This window comes from Takifugu rubripes, chromosome 22 (genome assembly GCF_901000725.2).
Source record: "Takifugu rubripes chromosome 22, fTakRub1.2, whole genome shotgun sequence".
Taxonomy (NCBI): domain Eukaryota; kingdom Metazoa; phylum Chordata; class Actinopteri; order Tetraodontiformes; family Tetraodontidae; genus Takifugu; species Takifugu rubripes.
This window is the reverse complement of record NC_042306.1, coordinates 4,169,384-4,189,502: the sequence shown is the minus strand read 5'-3', so window position 1 is coordinate 4,189,502 and position 20,119 is coordinate 4,169,384. Positions and strand designations below refer to the sequence as shown.

Below are 20,119 nucleotides of genomic sequence, written 5' to 3'. Positions count from 1 at the left end.
GGTGTCCGTTATTCTTAAAGGGTTCCATCTTGCTTCAGATAAAAGCTTTTACAATGGACCTTCACTGAAAATGTTCTCAGAGCATTTTCTAAATCCTGCTGCCTTTACAGAGGTTCCCAAACAAATACGACTGATATTTGTTAAAAGCCCGAGAGGTGTTCGGGATGACTATTATGTGAGGGCCTGCTGGGTGGCCAGTCTGCTTTAGTCTATTCAGCGCAACACCAAAAAGTTAAATGTCAGGAGCACAATGCTGCTAACGTCTTGTGGGGGGAAACTTTGCATTCTTAAGTCTGTGAGGTCAGGTGTTGGCCAGCCCATTACTCATGTGGCTGTTTGAATGCGGAGGGGGGGGGGGATACGGCAAGAACGCACACACGAGGCACTTCTCTGACCACCTTCTTTGTGAAACAAGAAGAAGATAAACACTGCTGGGCAGAGATCTCACAAGGGCAAATAGCTTTCTTCATCTTTCAACAAGGCTCTTGGCCAAAGAAAATACAGGCCTGGTTGAGTCTAGAAAGGAATGCTCTTTGGAAGTCACAGTGTTAGTGTCACACCTGGGTACATTTACAGACAAGCATTGTGGACGCTATCGCTTCATCACCATTCATCACAAGCAGGAATGTGCGTTTATGCGCTAATGTCGAGCGATTTCTGATTGCGACACGGCTTGCATTTGAGACATTCTTAAAGCTGCACGTAGCCTTTTTCCCTGGAAGCACTTAGCCCATTCCTTCGGAAGGATACGGTGCTTCCCAGCGATGGCAACTAGGGTCCACATTTCATATTTGGTACCTGCTCAAAGTTCCAGGGAAATATTAACGATAATATTTGCAGCTTAGAGCTTCTACCCTAAACGTTATGAAATGGCAAACATTTAAAACACGTTTTTAATTTCATTACGTGGTACCCTGTGAATGTAGATTCAGGAAATGTGTGGAAGTTTAATCAAGTTTGTTGGCTGGCAAAATTGTTTTGATGCTAATGTTCATTTACACCGCCATTTCACTGGTTCATGTCAGTGGGTAGAGAGGAAGGCTGATAGAGTTGGCTAGTCACTGTGCTCCAAATCCTTGGCAGTGGAGGGATATCTTTTACAGCAGATGCCAGAGAGAGGCAGATGCTTTTCATCTTCAATGAGACAAATTCCTAGAGCAATGTTTATTTCTTTATTTATTTAGCGAGCTACTTATCCCTGTGCATTGAGGTGCCTCCCAGCTACAGCTACAGACTACGGGGGAAACACACGCCACTATGCGCATTTGTGCCAGAGCTGTAGTCCAACCAAGAAGAGTTGTCAGGAAGAAGCTGTTTACAACTGTCGGAGGGTAGACAGGTGGATGTGTGCTTACACGACTCCATGCAAATCTTTATGTTTAATCATTTAATTATGAATCCTCAGTCTGATGTTAGCACAGAGGGTATCAGAGAGAGAGAAAAATGGAATAAGTATGATGAAATATGATACCAACATATTGAAAATCGGCCTTTTTACTGTACTGAAGATAACAGATGGCTAACAGCTAACATGAAGCAGGTACAAAACATAAAAAGATACAAATAAATTATTACAAGATGCTGTTAATAAGAAGGAAAACTAGTAGTAATCAAGAGGAACAATGGGATGTAAATATCTAGGAAGGACAAAAGAGGTTTTCAGCCAGTTATATGAGAACAAAACAACACCCCTTCAACTTTGTTTGCGATCCACAGCTATTTGTCATTCAAAGTTCTATTCGGTGTGTGTGTGTGTGTGTGAGTGTGTGAGAGAGAGAGAGAGAGAGAGAGCGAGTGAGCGAGAGAGAGAGCTCCTGTATAGGGAGTGCACCCCCATACAGACAGTATGGTATATAAACTGACAGTGTGGGACACAGCTGCACACAGAGGGCAGAGAGGCTGAGTAAACACTGCTATTACATTGACTACAGGTAGCATCTCAGCTAACCATTGCTTTCATCCCTCTGCTTGTGTTCTCTCTTTCTCCACATCTCCATTTAATGGGTCAATCCTGAACAAGGGGAGGAGGGGAAGGCTCAGATATATTGCTAGCAGTGTCAGGAGCAAATCACGGCCATCTCTGAGTGATAAACCCAGACCGGCGAGGTTTGCGTTAGCACAGACAGAATCGGTTCTATATACAGAATTAGAAGCTGGATGTCGACAGCAGCGTTTTGACCACTGATTACTTATGCTTGTCTTAGAAGGCTGAACTTCCAAGTCTGTGCTGCCTTGCTTCAACCCTGGGAGTGAGCATAATTCCAGGCCCCGTAACAATTACTTGGAACAAAAAGAATGTAAATGCATCTTTTTTTTTCCCCAGCAATTTTGGAAGCCGGGTTGTAACTGCAGAGCTGGTGATCTGTGTCTTTTTGCGGGGGTGCTTGGCCCTGCGCTGAGAAGTACCTCACAAAGGCTAATGTCCCATGATCTATCAAGTTTTACTGCACTTTTGTTTACGAGCTGATTCCTCTGAGTAAATCATTAACACAGGAGACCAAGACTTAATGGCGTTCTTTTACCAGACAAGTGCACTTCCTTGTTGGGCAACAAGAAGTGAGAAACGTTGATAATTAAACCACGGTGTAAGAAATAAAAGGTTGTTTTTCTCCAACACCAAAGTAATCAAGTAGTAACTGAATTGAAAGCAGTTCAAATCTTTAACAAAATGACACTTTGATGCAGCTCTGAATCCACGCAGGCATTTGAGAGCCCTCGTGACACCTGCTGTGATTCATGACGGTTGGACTTAGCTTCCTTACACACTCATTAAACTTACTGATATGATCCCATGTTGATTGACATCTAGTATGGCCTGAATAGACACTTAAAAAACTTGCATCCCGTCATAAAATAAAACTGAAGCAAGAGATATCCTATCACTGCTATGGCTACACGCAATCTTTACAGCTACAATCTACGAGCTGGGTATGAGCGTATATGTGCAGTGTACTGATGTGTGTTACCCAGATTAGAGGAGACAAAACACAGTGTCACTTCCAATTGCATTTGTTGGTGAGTGATATTGGGGGGTTAGTATTGTTATTGAGATGCAAAGTAATGAGACGAGCACTACAGAGGCAGCAGGTTTGAGATAAATCAAAATGCAGATTCGATATATGAAATTCGTCATATAAAAGCACTTCGGACTAAAAGTGGGCCAAACATGGGTTGGGACAAACATGCAACTACATTTACAAACACAATAAACTGGAAGAGGTCAAAAGTGTCCATAGCAGGCATGGACGATAAAAACGCGTCTCATTCCTACATTATTTGGGTTAGTAAGAGTTGGATAATTTCATGACCTTATTGAAATTTAATCTCTATGTCTCAACACGACAGCTTACAGGGTTGTGTAAGCATGCCATCCGATGTAACTCTGCAATGTTTATTTACATATTCTAGCTATAGCATCATCATGCATATGAAATTGACTATTTTCCATCCCCATAAATATAAGTGCTGTTAAGTGACCTCTTTCAACAGCTAAAATGCTTTTGATGGGCTCCATTTGCATTTAAGAGTTCCACAAATGAATAACTGCACATTTTGGAATAATTATGAGCAGTGGCATTACATAAAATCGACAGTAAATTATTAAGACTGAGACAGCCTGCAACAACAGATGTGCATATATCAGAAAGGAAATTCACATGTCAGACACAAAAGATGAGCTAAGACATCATTACTAGACAGTTTGCATGTGGACAGATGGTACCATAAAATGACAAGGCAGGCGGCACAGAAGGCATGGGCTCCCCCTTAACACCACGCATGAGACTTCCAGCCCCCCACAAACTCGCCACCACCCCCTGGGCAGAAAGTCTGGTTTCTGCCAGTTACAGATGAACAGAATGAAGGCATCTGAGCTAGAAGGCTGGCAAATACAGATCAAAAGGCGACCACATAGAAGCAGTTGTGCAAATTCAGCTCACACCACAACTCATAGGTGGGACTTTAGCGACTGCGGCTAACAAACAAAAAGTAACTTAAAACCATTGTTAAAGAGCCTGAAACACACATCTTTTTGAAATGAGGTGAGACTGTTTGGGCCCACAATGACCAAACAGATGAACTGTGGACGTGAGCTATGTTTGCATTTAGCAGGTGTCTCTAGTGGTTTAAATCAATTACTTTTGTCAGCCAGTTCTTAGGATGGGGGTGGCGGGTGGGGTTTAGCGGTGGGTATTATGTATCAGCTTGTTGTCAGAGCAGATTAGTGACTGTAAAGGGCTGGACGTGAAGCTCTTTGGCCTGTAGGATTCTTCCAAAAGCCGATATGAGAACCAAGCTGTGGCATTCATGGGCAGTGACAATGCCTAAATTCGGGTAATTGTTTGCTTGAATTCTTTGTGCTAAATTTAATTCACACAATGACGTATACGCTCTGAGTGGCAGATAATTTACTGCACTATTTCTACTTCATTAATTCATAGGCCCAGTCATCAGAGTAATTGTAAACCAATCAGCAGAATGACTTAAAAGGAGTTTCAGAAAGCGGTCTCTCTGTTTTTTTGGTTTCTACTAAGGAACGCATTCTTTTATTTATTAGATGTTTAATTCAATCGATTCATCAAATTTGTTTCATCTGGTACGCACCAGTTATGTAAAAATGGGGATTTGCTGACCGGGCTTGTCCCAGTAAAGGCATGGATGCCGCCTTTAATCTCTCAACACTTTTTCATGCAAATCTAATTCTGAGGAAGTGTTAAATCAGCACAAAGGCCTCACTGTGACGCAGCAGATGATCTTTCACTTCAGCGCGTTTTATTCCATACGCTTGATGGTACACGATGACTGAAATTCAAAATTGGTTTTATTTTGGACTGGGACATTTATTTATTCGTGAGGTTAAAGGCAAATGCAAAACAAACCAAAACGAAATCAATTAAGTTACTACAGTATTTAACAAGGTGGAGGATGCAGGATTTCAACATACATATATCTAAAGAACCCAACCCATGCTATAATAGTTATAATAGTATAATACTTCTTTTCCTGATTCAGGGACATAATAATTCTTAAACTTTCTAAAAGGAGAAGATGGAATTAATACATGTAGGTTTTACTTATTATGGACCTGAAGAACTGCTCCTCTTATCCTCCCTGCCCCATTTACAGAGACATCTCTCTGTAAATCTGACAGTTATATTAGGACGTGGCCCGTTTGTTGTGCTTAAGAGGGAAATAGGAACCTAAACCTGCCTTCACCTGGCAGTGTGATACCAAACTAACTGGGATTTTGTGACTCATTCCACCTCCAATATTGACACAGTGGCTTTATTATTTTAACTTACAACACAAGCACGTAAATTACAGAGAGGAAATTATTTCTGGTCCAACGTACAGATTAAACTTAACCCTATGTTGACTCAGAGCTAACACAGGGCGGGTAGGAGAATCACTTCTGATAACTGGCGTTGGACAACAGGAGGTACCAGGGCGCAGGGCTATATACAAAACCAGACAAAAACACACTTGGACAAAGCTAAAGCGCACAAACATACCTTCTTCAAACTCTGCCCAAAAGAGACAGAAAAAGAGCAACCCCAAATATGAACTGCTAAGCCGGCAAAGGTTCCTCTCAGCCACTCTATACTTAGCTGTGGAGGCAGCTTGAAATAAGCCATTTTGTCTTTCCGTCAGCCTGTTTCTTTCGATCTTCTCTCCGCGCTCTGCCTGATCAAGCTTCTTTCTCTCGAAACTCTGAGCTAGTCTGCAGGAGCAGATGGAACCATACATCCACCTCGCTGACCACAAGACATGGGATTGGAAATGTAAAAGTACCTAATGTAAAAGAAATGAGCAGGGACCTACCAATGAAGGAAAAAAGAACAAAAGACTATTTTAAGACCACATCAATCAAAATTCAGGTCTAAAAACTTAACCAGGTATGTAGAAATGTAAAATATGTCAACATTCACGGCTGGCTTAGTTAACATTAACCTCACATGTACGCGGGCAGACGAAAAAAGACTTTAAGGGTGAATAATTCCCTATATTTTGGATTAAAACCATAATACACAGATAACTATAACTGACTGAGGTATAGCTGAAATGTGAGCTTGCTCAGGGTGGTTCAGTGTAGACAGCTGCACAAACTGAAATAAAGCCATATGATGTGTGGTAAAAAATAAAAAAAAACCTGGCAATAACATAGCGAACAAATGAAAATTCTCCTTAAGGTCAACAGAGTAAATTTTTCATTGAGTAACAGATGACTATCAGATCCATGGAGGAAAGACAGAAATCTTTTTAGTTGCATTTACTTGGTTTGTGTCTATTCAGGTCTAAAAACAGACATGATATAATGACGGCTCTTTCAGAAGCATCATGACAGTGAATGCAGTTCTGTTAGTTCGTCATTTCAATTAGCTTAGATTGATGTTGCATCTTAAAAGGCAATTTATTAGACGCAATAGGCCTAAAATACATTACTGACTCATCATTAGCCTCTGCCAAGGTAGTTGCAAGAGCACACTGGTGTAGTGATACGAGAGTGCCCTTGCCGTTAAAAAAGTGCTGGACTGGTTTGTATGTATTAAACACTTATCAAGGATGCTGACCTGTGCCAATCAAATTCAAGAACATCGTGTGATTTGAACTATCTGCTATGTAACTTACAGTTGACAATGTGCAATAAAGAATTAGTAAGGGTCAATGGAAAAATTGCTTTTCCTGGCCCTGAGATTGACTTCAGCTGAACACATCATTAGCCGGTCCCAAAACACTGCTTTGCACAGCAATAATACAGTAATTGACTGCTGAACTGTAACGGGTACGTAACACCTCAGCCCTTCAGTTTGATGGTTATGAGTAGAAAAGTAGCAGGAGCAACATCTGCTGAAAACTTAGGACAGCACGCCTTTCAAGTAACAAGAATATCTGGACACTATTTACTGTTTGGGAGAAGATTCCTCATTGTCCTCCATCTCTAGGTGGCAGTTTGACAGACAGAAAGAGTGAAGAACAACAGGAAGACGAGGTCATGAGCAGCACAATCGATTGCCATCTGACTAGCAAGGTCCATTACACTGACAGGCGACAGCCATGACACGACGACCTGCACTCCAACAATGTCCTCATTACTGCCAATGAATCTCTCACTGGGACCAATTTTGTCCCCGCTTTCCCTCTAGCTTTCTTTTGCTTCTCTGAACATTGCATTTCCCTGAGTAAAGCATAACACTGGATTTCAGTCTGTCAATCTGAAGGAAGCTTTATGAGGCCAAACCCATACCAAAGCCTCACACTCGTGCACTTTCATGCACTATGCAAGCAATGGATAGAGAAAAGAGATGACACATAGTAATACACTGCTGACCTCAGTGCTGTCCTGGAGAAAATGCAGCCTAAACGTGCATGAACCCATGTAATCATTAAGGAATGTAAACTCTGGAAGGGCAAATCCCATGACCTATTAAATGTTATATGGTTATCACATTTATAGATATTGATATAATACAACCACAATCGCTGTTTTTTAAATGTACACCGTTCTCTCACCAATTTCACTCTTATTACTTTGCAATCATCAATCCTTGAAAGACTCCATGCCCTCCATGAAAAAGCCAAGAATATAGTTTTATCTTAGTAGATGTATCCCAATGCATGCCATATAAAGATTGCTTTAGTAATAAGAGAGGCTTCAACCAACAACTTAATCAACAGTTAAATTTAAAATAGATGGGTAAACACTAATAGTATACGGCATTATAAATAGACTTTTGGTGTTAAAAAAACAAAAAGGCACACAAATGCCAGTTGTGTACATACCAAAATCCAACAAATCTGTGGTGTGCTGAAAATAGAGCCCTCGCCAAACACTTTTTGACATGCTATCTCACTCTCTGACAACGATTAGACTGAACACCGGGCTATTACACACACAGAAAGACATGCACGGACAGGACCTGTCACTCACCTCATCAGATCCACCCTGACGCCTGAAGTGTCTAACCTGCTGTCGCGTCCACAAATGAAAAGCCATCAGAGCCAATGTTGCAGTCATCAGGCTCCAGACATTCTATAGGCTGGTTAAATGCTAACTTGCCAAGTCCTGTTAAACTTGGTTGGGCATGTCAGAGCTCTGGGCGTCAGTTTTGATTCCACACACAACAACTACAGAAGCAGGTGCTAGCATGTAGGGAATGAAAGCTAACTGGCTAAACCTAATAAATCGCTGCAGTGTGCTACAATGCTGTGATGACATACTCAGAACAAAAATGTCTATATCCCTTTATAACATTAAATTCATGAGCTACAACAGTTCAATTAATCCACAAACATAAAATTTAAATGTTCTAATTCCAAAGCACATAAATATTAAGTTTGCCTTATAAGCAAAGAGGCATTTTTTTGGATGAAATATTCATCTCACACAACTTTCTTATCATGGAACACCGAGTTAACACGTAAACAACAAAAAACTGGTTATTTCTCTATCTCTCATTCCTTAACCAGTTCTCTTTTCTTCTGTCAGCCTAGGCAGCCAAGTCGCCCATGTTTACTAATGTAGAAGCAACCCCTTTATCAGGGAAGAGATTTGTAGGGAAGAGGCTGGGGATTAGCTGTCAAATTACCAGGCAGACAGCATCCCTGCTCCAGGGTTGTGAAGCGGTAATCTTTGAGGCTGAACGGGGAGATCCAGATAAAGGTTTGGGATTGGTGCTGTGGAACTCCAAACTCTAAACTGTGCATGTAAGTAAAAAAATATGAAAGTTTCTAGGGACCTATTTTCTTTGCAAATCGTTCTTCCCTTTTTAGTGGCAACGGCTTTTATAGAACTCAATATATTGTGGCTTCTCTCATGTTGTTCAACAGGGATGTGGCTTTTCCTCTCACAGGCAAAGACCTTTGAAATGTGAAAGTATGATAGTGCGGTTGGTGTAGTAAGCCCAAGTTAGTGGAATTCCATGTTCATGGCCTTGCCTGCGGATGTTGCATTTTCAGCCCACTGCCCTCTGCTTTCGTCACAGTGTACCCTCTGGTCCCAGGAATGTTTTATCAGTGTCTAATTCCCCAAACATCTTTACAGAGCCAGCAAACGGTCCACAGCTGAGCTATAAATAAGTCAAGCATTGTAATGAAACCAACTGAATACCCATTCATCTTCCAAAAACAAGCCTGGGACCTTTGTGTTCTGCAGTAGCAAGATGTCTAACCTCCATCTGAGGAGAAAGTCTTTAATCTAACATTCATACTTACAGCCATACACTCCTCACATTGGGTTTGCATTTTGGTATGTGAGGCAGTTTTCTGTTGCATTACAATAAAAGCCATAACGATGTAGGAGTTGACAGCGTAGGATTATTAACTTTGGCATCGCAAGTACGGTAAAACTGTGACCTGTGAACAAAATCTAGTGTACTGTAACCTCTTTAACGCTCATATAACCTAATGTTTTATTGTGTTTGTGCCGCCATCTGCAAGGAGTAGCTAGCAGACTCATGACTCATAATTGGCATAATACCTGTATTCTGTTGCATTCAAGTGCTATTTAATTGCAAAAAGATCACAAAAACAGTAGACTGCATGCTAGAAAATGAGCAATAACATATGTATATATAGCATACATTATAGTATTTGTTTAGCTACACTAAAAACATCACTGCTACCACATAATAAATTTTGCTTATCCACTCTTCACTGTTATTACAATACAAGTTCAGAGTGACAGCACATTTCTGACCCGCACATGTTACATGCACAGTTCTGCTTTGGCTATATCACATATACAGATTACAAAACGGCAGCAGGGCCTGAAAATGGTGGCTATTTCAATCAATGTGGAGGCGTAATGGGATGATATGGAATTGAAATGAGTTTTGTAAGGAGGAAAATGTCTTTTCTAACAAAGCGGATTTGTGTTTCCATTGAGAAACCCAGGGATGTAATGCATACAGTCAAGGTTTAAATCACTAGGTGTAAGGCTGCAAGCACAATTCACACCATTTAGTTATAAGGAACTTGGCATAAAATATAGATACGTGCATTAAAATCTCAATGTAAAGTATAAAGAATAACGAGAGCAGATTATATCAGGTAATATATGTGTTTTTTTTAAAAAGGAGTTTAGAAAAATGCACATAAAACAAAAGCAGCAATTGATATATAATGGATGTAATAAAGAAGGGAAGATTAATTACGTAATTATTTTGGAGCAGATTTAGGAAAAGAGTCCAAAGGAAAAAAGTAGTGATGAAAGATGTAAATTAATGAATCCAATAAAATGTATGAGCATTCAAATTTTAAGACTAAAAGTGTCAACTAGTTTAAAACGCAGTTCAAGTTTTTTCTGTGTCTTGTGGTTTTTTTTTGCGTGTTTATCTTCTATGTGTGCCAGATTGACTGTGACACCTCACTAGAATTTAAAAAAAATAGAAAAAAGAAATCCAAAAACATCTTTCTCATACCATATTGAGTAATTCCAGGGCTGACGCCTTTGGGACAAGCTTAGCCCTCATCAGTTCACTAGCTAGCTCAAAATTGAAGAAAGACTCAAAAACAAGTCAGTCAGCCGACGTGGTTGTCAACTGGCATTTTGGTGAAGCTTCCAAAATACAGCTGCAAATGAGTCGGCTGGGTGCAGTTAATTATAAATGACAAACAACAGACAGACTCGGAATTTATCAGCACAAATTATATTGATTCAAGTCAAGCGAAAAAAGTGGGACTGAATTTTATAGCTTGCATTTCAGATGTTTGGTGATTTGTTTCACATTAATTCGTTTATGACTTGAAATTGTCTAATACCTCTTTGGGCCTGTGTTCAGAGTATGACGTATACGAAGAGGGTGACAGAATACATCTTGTAGAATTCTTTAAAGCTCAAGCTGGTTAACAAAATGGGAATCCAACCCCCGACTCCAAAAGAGTAGCCTCTAAAGCATCCTCAAGAGCTGAGGGATGGCTGTTCCTCCAGGCTGCAACAGTTGGATCAGGACTTGCTTCAGCTTTCCAGAAAACACACAGGAGCTTCACCTGAGACCCCGCAGTCTTTATTTAGTGCCAAACTCTAACCTGCAGTGTTAGAATAGCCAGCCTGCTCCCTTCTCCATCTCCTTCCAATTTGAGGTAAAGATTTCGATAACAAAGAGGGAGTTTGGAAAAATTCTGAGCAAACACTGATTAATTTAGAATCTATACCTTGAGGGCATTACCAATCGCATATAAAACTTGCATGTAAGCTGAACATATATACTCTCTGATCTTGTGCATATATCATGGTGTCTAATGAGTTCCAGCACAGATATTGGCCTGTCAGAGACAAACTTAAAGTTGGTAGGACTTTTCTCTAGCAGGCTCTCTCTGAGAGTAATATATAATGTGGAATTACTAAATGGTCATAAATTTATTCTTGGAAATAAATGTATACGTCTAGTTAAAACAGCCTTGGCATCAATTTACTTTAAAGAAACAATAGAAACAACAATTTTTTTTTACAGAGATTACCACAGCAGTTCAAACTGTTCTTTCTGCTGTCTGTCTTTCTCTTTCAAGCTGGCACAAAAATAAAAAAAAAGCCATTAAACAAAGTCAGTATTCAAAAAAGGGGGATCTGAGAGTACGTTCCAGCCATTGGGGATCGCACTCCTCAGCCTCCCTGGGAAAATCTAGGGTACGGGAAAGGAGAATTCCAATTTGACAATAGTTGGCACCTTAGATTCAGGAGGAACAATTCAGTCTTCGTTTTAACTGTGGAACATGTGAACAGCTCTATACTCTGCACAGGGTGCTCGAGGGTTCATGGGAGTTTGCCCAAGCAGTCCAAATGTGTTTAGTGGACTTGAAGGCGTGTCCCTTTGACAGTGCCCCTTGTTGCATCCTCTGGGAGGTGCTTCGGAAGTACGGGGTCAGAGGCCTTCTGCTAATGGCTGTACGGGCAGGAATTTAGTTTGCATTGCCGGCAATAAGTCAGACCAGTTTCCAGTGCATGTATGACTATGGCAGGGCTGCCTTTTGTCAACGGTTCAGTTCATTATTTTATGGGAAGCATCTCTAGGCACAGCCAGAGGCTCTTAGTTAGGGAGCCACTGGATTTTCGCAGATGATGACGATGTCTTTTGGGCTTGTTCTGGGCAGAACCTTCAGCATTTGCTGGGGCAGTTTGCAGCCAAATATTAAGCAGATCAAATGAGTATCCATATATCCAACTCCAAAGCCATGGTTTCTGACTGAAAAAGGTAGTTTACCCCTCCAGCTCAGGGGAGATGTCCTGCCTCTGCTTGATAATTTACAGCGGTGCAGCAGCCGCAGTAATGCGGTTCTTGTATTGGTCTTTCAAAAAAAAAGAGCTGAGCAATTTACTGGTCAATCCATGCTCCTACCCTCACCTATGGCCATGAACTTTAGCACATGATCAAAAGAACAATAGCCCTGGTACAAGTGTCTAATATGAGTTTCCAATGCAGGGTGGTGGCCCACTGGCCCACCCCCTTAGAGCTGAGGAGCTCTGTCGCTTCTGTATCGGATGCCTGCAGGATGCCTCCCTGGTTGCATGTCCCGCCGGGAGTAGATCCCAGGGAACACCTAGGATACGCTGGAGTGGCCATGACACTCAGCTGACCTGGGAGCCTCCTGCAAGAGCTAGAGGAATTGCCCAGGGATGGATAGACGGACGGACGGACGGACGGATGGATGATACAAAGTATCATTTTAGACTTTATGGCAGTCTGAGGTGTGTCGTAGTATTGCGTTTCATGTACTACGTTTGAGACGGTGGATTAGCACCGCATTAATAAGCAATTACCATCTGTTCTATATAGCAGCTAGCTCTGCCCTCTGCTCTGGAGAAGAAGCAATTCTAACATTTACTGTGACATGTTTCCGCTGGTTTTTCTATTCTTTTCAGCTGCTACTCACTGCTCTCCCAGAGGGAGTGGGGTCATCCTGCATCCTCGTTTGGTCACTCACTTAATACAGAAATATCTATGCTTTTATCATGCCATTCATTCCTTTATACACTTTCAGTTCACCGCTATGTATTCCCAGTTAGGATCCCAGTTAGTGTTCTGGGGTCTATTACTGCAGTCACTGAGTGAGAGACAGGAATTCAACCTGGACAACCATGCACAGATCCTAATATCACTGCATGCAAACTCTTTTCAAATAAATGTCATCTCCTCACTGACAAAGCAGCGAAACACCACTCAGCCGTTCATTCCTCTGTCTGTACAGCAATATCCGACAGTGTCACCTATTAGGTCAGCGTATTGCTAGAAATGTCACAGTTGGGTTTGTTTTTGTTTCCTTGGCTCCCCTATATTACTTCCTATGTGTTTTAGGAAAAGCATTGGTCTGCAGAGCATTTGACACTAGGAAGTCATAGTTTCGTGGTGGTGGTGGGGGGTTCTTCCTTCAGGGTGTTCAACCATCACACATGAGTGCCACTCTCCCCGCAGTTTTTAACAAGTCCCATTCCTTCATCCCTACGTACGCACTTGCCACATTCCCTATGGATCACACATGTGGAGTTTGATGATAGTTTACAGATTTAGCAAGATGTGATAAATGGATTTTGGTTCAGCCACATGTAGAAAAATCACCTGGTCGTCAGCAGCATTGATTGGGTTTCACCATGCTGCTTTAATGTAATATTTACTCTTAAAGCACACAACATCACTTCTGCTTGGGTCCCATTCTGCATCCAAAGCCAGAGTATTTTCAAAGATCAGCACATTATAACTAATAAACACATGTTCTTCTTTGATGAGTGAATCACTATACAGCGACAGAAATAACTGAATCCATCCTGAAATGAGGATAAAAATCACACTTGGTCAAATCAAGATTTCTCCCTCATCCTAATGGCTATGCTGAAGAAGTACATTGATTTTTATTTTTGACAAATCATCTCTTCACCACAATGAATGAGTAACTGTCTGCAAGAAGAAAGTGTCAAAATCAACGCCAAAAAGTGACTATCAGCCCAGCTAATGCCCCACAAGGCACCGGCTATTGATTGACACCACATAAGAGACAGGCCCAGGTATTTACAGCAACACAATGAAATATTTTAGTATTTGAGGAAAATTCGAAATAAAACAAACACCCATAGCAAAACACCCAATTCCAAAAACATAATTTACCGCTAATCTTCAATTCTATGTTGTATAATTAATTAAAGCATCACACTTTCACCGATCAGTCAGTGAAGGGGTGTGTCTACAATATTAACGTTACAACGTTGCGTTCACATCCCAACTGGGGAGAGAGAAAGCAGAAGCAGATCCATCATGTTTTAACAGGCCATTAAATGTCACCCAAATCACCAAAGATACGAAATTAAGTTCCACAGAAAAAAATCTATGTCCAACCCATAATTACTTGTGTGAAATCAAATGAAGGAGAGACTGAGTGATTGACTGTCCCACAGGGAGTCATTTATTAAAAAGGAAAGAGTGCAGCCACGGCAGCCATTTAAGAGTGAAGGATATTTTGTTTTGTGTGCTTGGCCAGGAAATCCAATAAGGAGCCGCATACATATGACGGAGGTAATTTCCTCAGGACACATCCTTGACATCACCTAATGTTTCTCTGGAACATTACTGGTGACAAAGTAACTTCAGCACAGCCATAAAAGTGGAATGAAGGGTCAGGGGCAGACATGGTGGGGGTGAAAGGGGGCATCTCACAGGTCAACCCGGGTGGATAGAGTTCAGCACTGTTTGAACAACTGATCACGGAGCATGACCAGCTTGTTTACGCTGCTGAGCACCTGAACATACATTAAGTGTCAGTGTTAAACTTTGCCTTCAGGTAATTTTTCAATCATGTCTGGTTGCCTCCCCATGTCTAGACACGCAAGGGTTTTACAGTAGAGGCTGGGCTCCTCCAGTATTTGAAATAAAATGAAAAATATGACCCATAAATAAACAAAAGAAACCACAGTTTCCCTACAACCCAGAATGTGAAGAGACGAGTTCAGGCCTGCGAGGAAGGAGCCTGCTCCAAAAAGCAAACAAATAAGCCTGAGCCGATAGCGGAAAAAGAGCAAGTCCACCAAAAAATATTTTCTTCTGACACCAATTCCATCTATGACGACCTTCTTAGCAAATTCATTGTAATAAATATTGTGAACTCGGTTAAATGTGAGCTTATTACTATATTGTATAAAAGTTGCATAAAAGTTCCATAGAAAGAATTTTGAAAACCTTGGTTGGGATGAACACAAAACCAGATGAATACAAACCTTTCAAAGTGTCTTAAGTGCCATGCAAGACATCAATCATTGTGACTATAATCACAGTAAGAAGAAAATGAGCCTTGAATCACACTTGAAGACATGTACAACAGGTTTGTTGAAATCCAGGCACTAACACTTTCCAAAAAAAAAATCATTTGTAACATCAAAAGTCTATTTCTAAAATGATCTGCAATTTCAGCTCCTTCCGCCGAGAATTCTGTTCCGTGAAACGTAACCCTGTGGATTGCCCAGGGAGATAAAGACAACTGGAAAAACAGGTTGTATGGCCTCGTGTAGGCCTAATGCAGTTGAACTGCAGGGTGTCTCACCTTAGCAGCGGTAGCTAGGGGACATTCTATGGCCCTTCTTTTCAAAGTCCTCTGAATATGTATGGGAGGGCTTGCACCAGACAGGGCAATTTGCCAGAGAGCCAGCCAATAGAGTTAAGCTAGGACAAGGTTAAACTATTGTTTTGGCTTAACAAGCAAGAGTGAGCAGGAACAAAAAGAGAAGAGGACAAAAGCGTAGTAAGAAAATATCTGACCATTGAAGTGTAACACATCAACTTTAGTTACTTTTATCCTATATTTCAAAAGATATTTGCCAATGATGGAAAACAGCCTGAAAGGGGGTTTTAGACAAATTAAGTTCATAGGCCAGACAACCCGAGCCTGACCGAGGTGCTCATACCGTATTAACTAAATATTAACTTTTTCTGTGCGTCTGTGTTTGACAGACAGCAAGCGTAACTAGTGTATGAATTTACTTACCCATTCATGTCAAATAGGTCCTGTTATAGATCTTTTTCAAATTCCTTTTCCAAACAGAAACTGTATCCAAACTCTGAGCAAAGAAAATCCAACAGCAGACACAGAAATAATCCCTCAGCAAAAAAGTCTGAGAGACAGTAGTCCACAGCTCATTTATTCCATCTGCAGCATTTCACTGAGACGGTGGTGCCGTCTTAAGGCTCTCCAGCAATATGTTTCCAGCTGTGGCTATGGAGCAATGCGGCTTGAGGAGAGATCCTTCTTAGGCAGAGCTTGTTCACACACTGAATGAGTGTCCTGGGGACTGCATGGCTGGCTGAGAAGCCAAGCCCACAATGTGATGTCACCAGTGTTAAATTTCATTGTGAAGAGGGAGGAGGCAAAGGGTCCTTACCTTTTTCAACGTTGGCCAATGAGAACAAAATTTTGCAATGCACCTGCGTATAGAAAAAAAGCCTGATGTAAGAAAACACGTGATATTTTGAAATGTGCATCTGATCTTAATGTTTTGTTCTAGCAGAAAGCTAATGCCAGTACATATGATGAGGTGTATAACCTATCCCGTGGACTTTATTGATTAACAAAAAGTTAAAAATTAGTTTGACCTTGAAAAACTGTTACAAGATTTTCTTGTTACATTTTTAGGATATTCAATAAGCAACTGGTTCCTGCTTTCTTGTAAACACAAAAAACAAGAATAATAAACATTTAACATTGTCATTTGTGAATCTCACAGACATAGACAGACACACACACACACACACACACAAATACAATGGATCTATTTCCCTCTGGTCAAACTCCGCTAGCCACTGAGCTAATCATCCACAACAGATGTTCAGAAATGTTCAGCTGGATTTATGACAGAGCTCAGAGGAACAGCCAAGTCAGCCTCTGGTGCTACTTTTCTCTTCTGTCCTATAAGAACAAGGGATTGAACAGAGAAAGGATATCGGCACAACTGTTCTCTCCATCTCCAAAAATTCCCTTGCTCTCTGAGATTCAACATTTGAGATGACGGAGCCTTAATACATAAGGGAGCCTTGGGAACCTGAGGAGAAATTTGTAGATTTTTCCCATTAATACTGTGTGCATTGCTACTTGACTCATCAAGCAATGTGGCAAGACTGACAGGTTTTATGTCGTTTTAAGATAATGACTCAAACTAGAAGTCATACATACTATCTGATATATATAAAAAAAAATGACATATATGCTAAGGCTTACAGTGAATACAAGCAAAGACCTACGAGTTGACAACTAATTAAATCAGTCTGCAGCTGAAAAGTCAATAGGCAGAAATGTTGGATGGCCATCTAATATTAAATAAAACTGAAACCAATCAGGAATCAAATGGATGGGGATGAGTGAACCAGAGGTGAAACCATCCAAGAAATCATTGGTATTACTCAGCCCAATTACAGCAGATAACAGGAGATATTTAGAGAGTTCCGAAAACCACAAATGAGGTTTTACACAGAGTGCAACATCAGAAAATGTCTTCTAGGCCTAAATTCTGCTGAAAGAAATGGCTGCATTGTGCTCTACATTTGTCTTTGTTGTTAACAATGGCAGACAGTCTTCCTGGAGGCTGCAGATCTATGCAAGCAACACAGAAGAATTTTCAGCAACAGAAAGAAATGTTTCATCCTAAACTTCCTCTCCTTCTTGTTTAAAAGTGAGATGTGGGTCATCTAATTAAAAAGTAATTCTGTTTGTACAGGCTGGTATTTTTTTTTACTTCAAAAATAAGATTCCACAGATGCAACAAAAATACAAATATAGTGAGCTATGGGAAAAAGGAGAACAACCAACTGCACACATCGAGGAAACTTTCTGGAAAAGAGTTTTAACACCCACGTACCCTTGAGAAAAAAGGGATTTTTGTGGCAGTCTGGCGATTGATATGCCATATTCATCCAAGATCAAATTGTTAAAGAACCCGCAGGGATACCATGTGGAAGTGCAGACTAGACTGACTGCTTGTCTGAACAGCTAAGTGGGAAACAGAATTAATTATGAGTTACAGTAATGTTGTAGAGTGGGTCAGTTGCACACCATGAGCCACTTTATCTCCAATGTAATCTTATTTTACTGCAAAGTCAAACTCGAAACACAGATGGTCTCTGGCAATAAACCTCAATAGATTAAAACTGTTGCCTTGAGGTTTGGAGGCTCAGGCAGTTTTAGGACTTATCTCCAGCCCCACCCCCACCCCAGGAACATGAATAGAGTTGGAAACACCCCCCACAAAGTCTGAGAATTTATAACACTGTGACAATGCCCATCCCCCGCTCTTTCTGTTGGATTGAAAGAAAAGGTTGACAACCTCTTCAATCTTACGTCAGCCTCTTCCTGACTTAAGCAAGTCTGCTAACAATAACCAATAAATGGGTTCAAGCAGAAGCTTAATTTAAGGAAAGTGCGCTGTTTCTGATTTTTCACGGGGCTCTTTTATGGTATTTTCTTAACTAAATCCGTTAAGAAGCTCCAGGCCAATCTGAAGAACACCTGGACCCAAACCTCAGGTAAAAAAAAGCAAAAATGTTAATAAAATCCAGGTAATACAAGTAAATGTGGAGCTATCTCATTCTAGAGATGGAATTACGCAGTCTCTGAAAGGGTAACCATCGTTTCAATAAAATACCAATCACAATTAAAGAACAATAAACAATGCACTTTCATATGAATCTGCATAGCCTCTTCAGTCAAACTACCCTAAATAATGTGGGTGCAGTGGAGTGAAGAGAAATTCTGACCTGCATCATAAACACAGAGCTGTGAAAGTCAGTGCGTTGCTGCTGATGGGCTCTTCAGACCAGGAGTATGTCATTATGGCCCAAAGCACAGCTGGGAAACACCTGTTGGTGCAGATTGCAGACTTCCAAATTCTCTTTCCTGAGCTTTGGCTAATGCAAATGTCAGACTTACAGATCCTAATGTTATTGGTATCCATACAACACGGACTATATTTTACAAACTGCCATTAGTACATGTGAAAGCAACATGAAATGATCACATTTTAGGGGAGCTTCCAACTCGCGCATTGTGGTCCAAATATCAAGGTCAGATTTCTGTCACACAGTTTTTCCCAGGACTGTCTGGAGATAACGCTGGCTCCAGCGCCAAGATCGGAGGTGATGGTCTATGGTGACAGGAGGTGTGAAAAGACAAGGACAGTGGGGATACAGAGCATATAAAAACACAGATAAGATTGGCTCCACTATGGCTGACCTTCACTGAGTGTCCATTCATGTACGTGCTGGGGGATACGTGCCTGTGTATATAAACCATGTGAAATTGTACATGTGTCGTGGAGCCTGTGTGTCTGTGTCTGTCCTCACAATGTGGGTGTGTCTGCATGCCTACCTAACTTGACGATTAGAAACTGAAAGACAGTACCTATAAAAGACAGACGAAGGCAGACTGGAGCTGGAAAAAGGAGGGCATGAGTTTCCCTGCTTCTCCCTGAAAACCAAAGCATCGAGACTGCTCTCCATTACACCCTGCTGCTGACAACTGGCAGGCCATGCTCTCTTAGGGAAAAGGAAGAGCGTGCTGCCGAATGCACGACACAAATCATTTTTATCTGGGACCCTGGCGGGTATTGACAAACCGGGGGTGCATTTAGATAGCCCAATTAAAATGGGGAAATGAAGCGGCATGGAGGCACTTTGCAACAATGTGCCCCCTCTCTATCCTCTGGCCTGGCGTGCTCCCTGAGCCGCTCTAGAGACTTCCATGTACACGACTCACAATGAGGGGTACGGGAAGGGCAAGAAATACAAGGAAGTGGGTAAAAATTACCTTTAGGTAAAATAAGCAATGTAACAGGAGGTTGTATTTGGGTTGCACGCTCCTTTTTTTCTCTTTAAAAACCTTTTTGCACACTCATGGACGAGTGTGTGATTTTCCCACGGAAAAGTACCTTCACAACTTGGCTCGGCTCAGTTGACATATTTCAGTACCAGAGGAGTAGCTTTTCTACTTCAAAAAGCATCTGCTTAGCTGACACTGTGGGGAATATGAAATATATGAAGCCATACAGAAGCCACATGGGGGAGCAGACGGTGTATTTCTTAGTATACACCTGAAAAAAAATGGCATGTTTACTTTGACAAATGTAGCCCAATGGTCCAACTCCTTAAACTGCCTGCAA

At 41.1% G+C, this 20,119-nt stretch overlaps 1 protein-coding gene across 17 annotated transcripts in view; it reads right to left on the bottom strand.

The window, feature by feature from the left end:
• Nucleotides 1-20,119, bottom strand: part of LOC101075629 (receptor-type tyrosine-protein phosphatase F) — a 129,743-nt gene that overhangs the window by 82,074 nt on the left and 27,550 nt on the right. For 11 of the 17 annotated variants that reach the window (XM_029831561.1, XM_029831567.1, XM_029831564.1 and 8 more), the window contains exon 1: nucleotides 15,961-16,264. The exons of 1 other annotated variant lie outside the window; for it this stretch is intronic. The gene's annotated coding sequence lies outside the window, so the exon portion shown is untranslated. Of the gene's footprint in view, nucleotides 1-15,960; nucleotides 16,265-16,354; nucleotides 16,398-20,119 lie in introns of those variants that run through there. 5 more of the 17 variants (XM_003975390.3, XM_011616233.2, XM_029831575.1 and 2 more) reach the window with 2 other exon arrangements.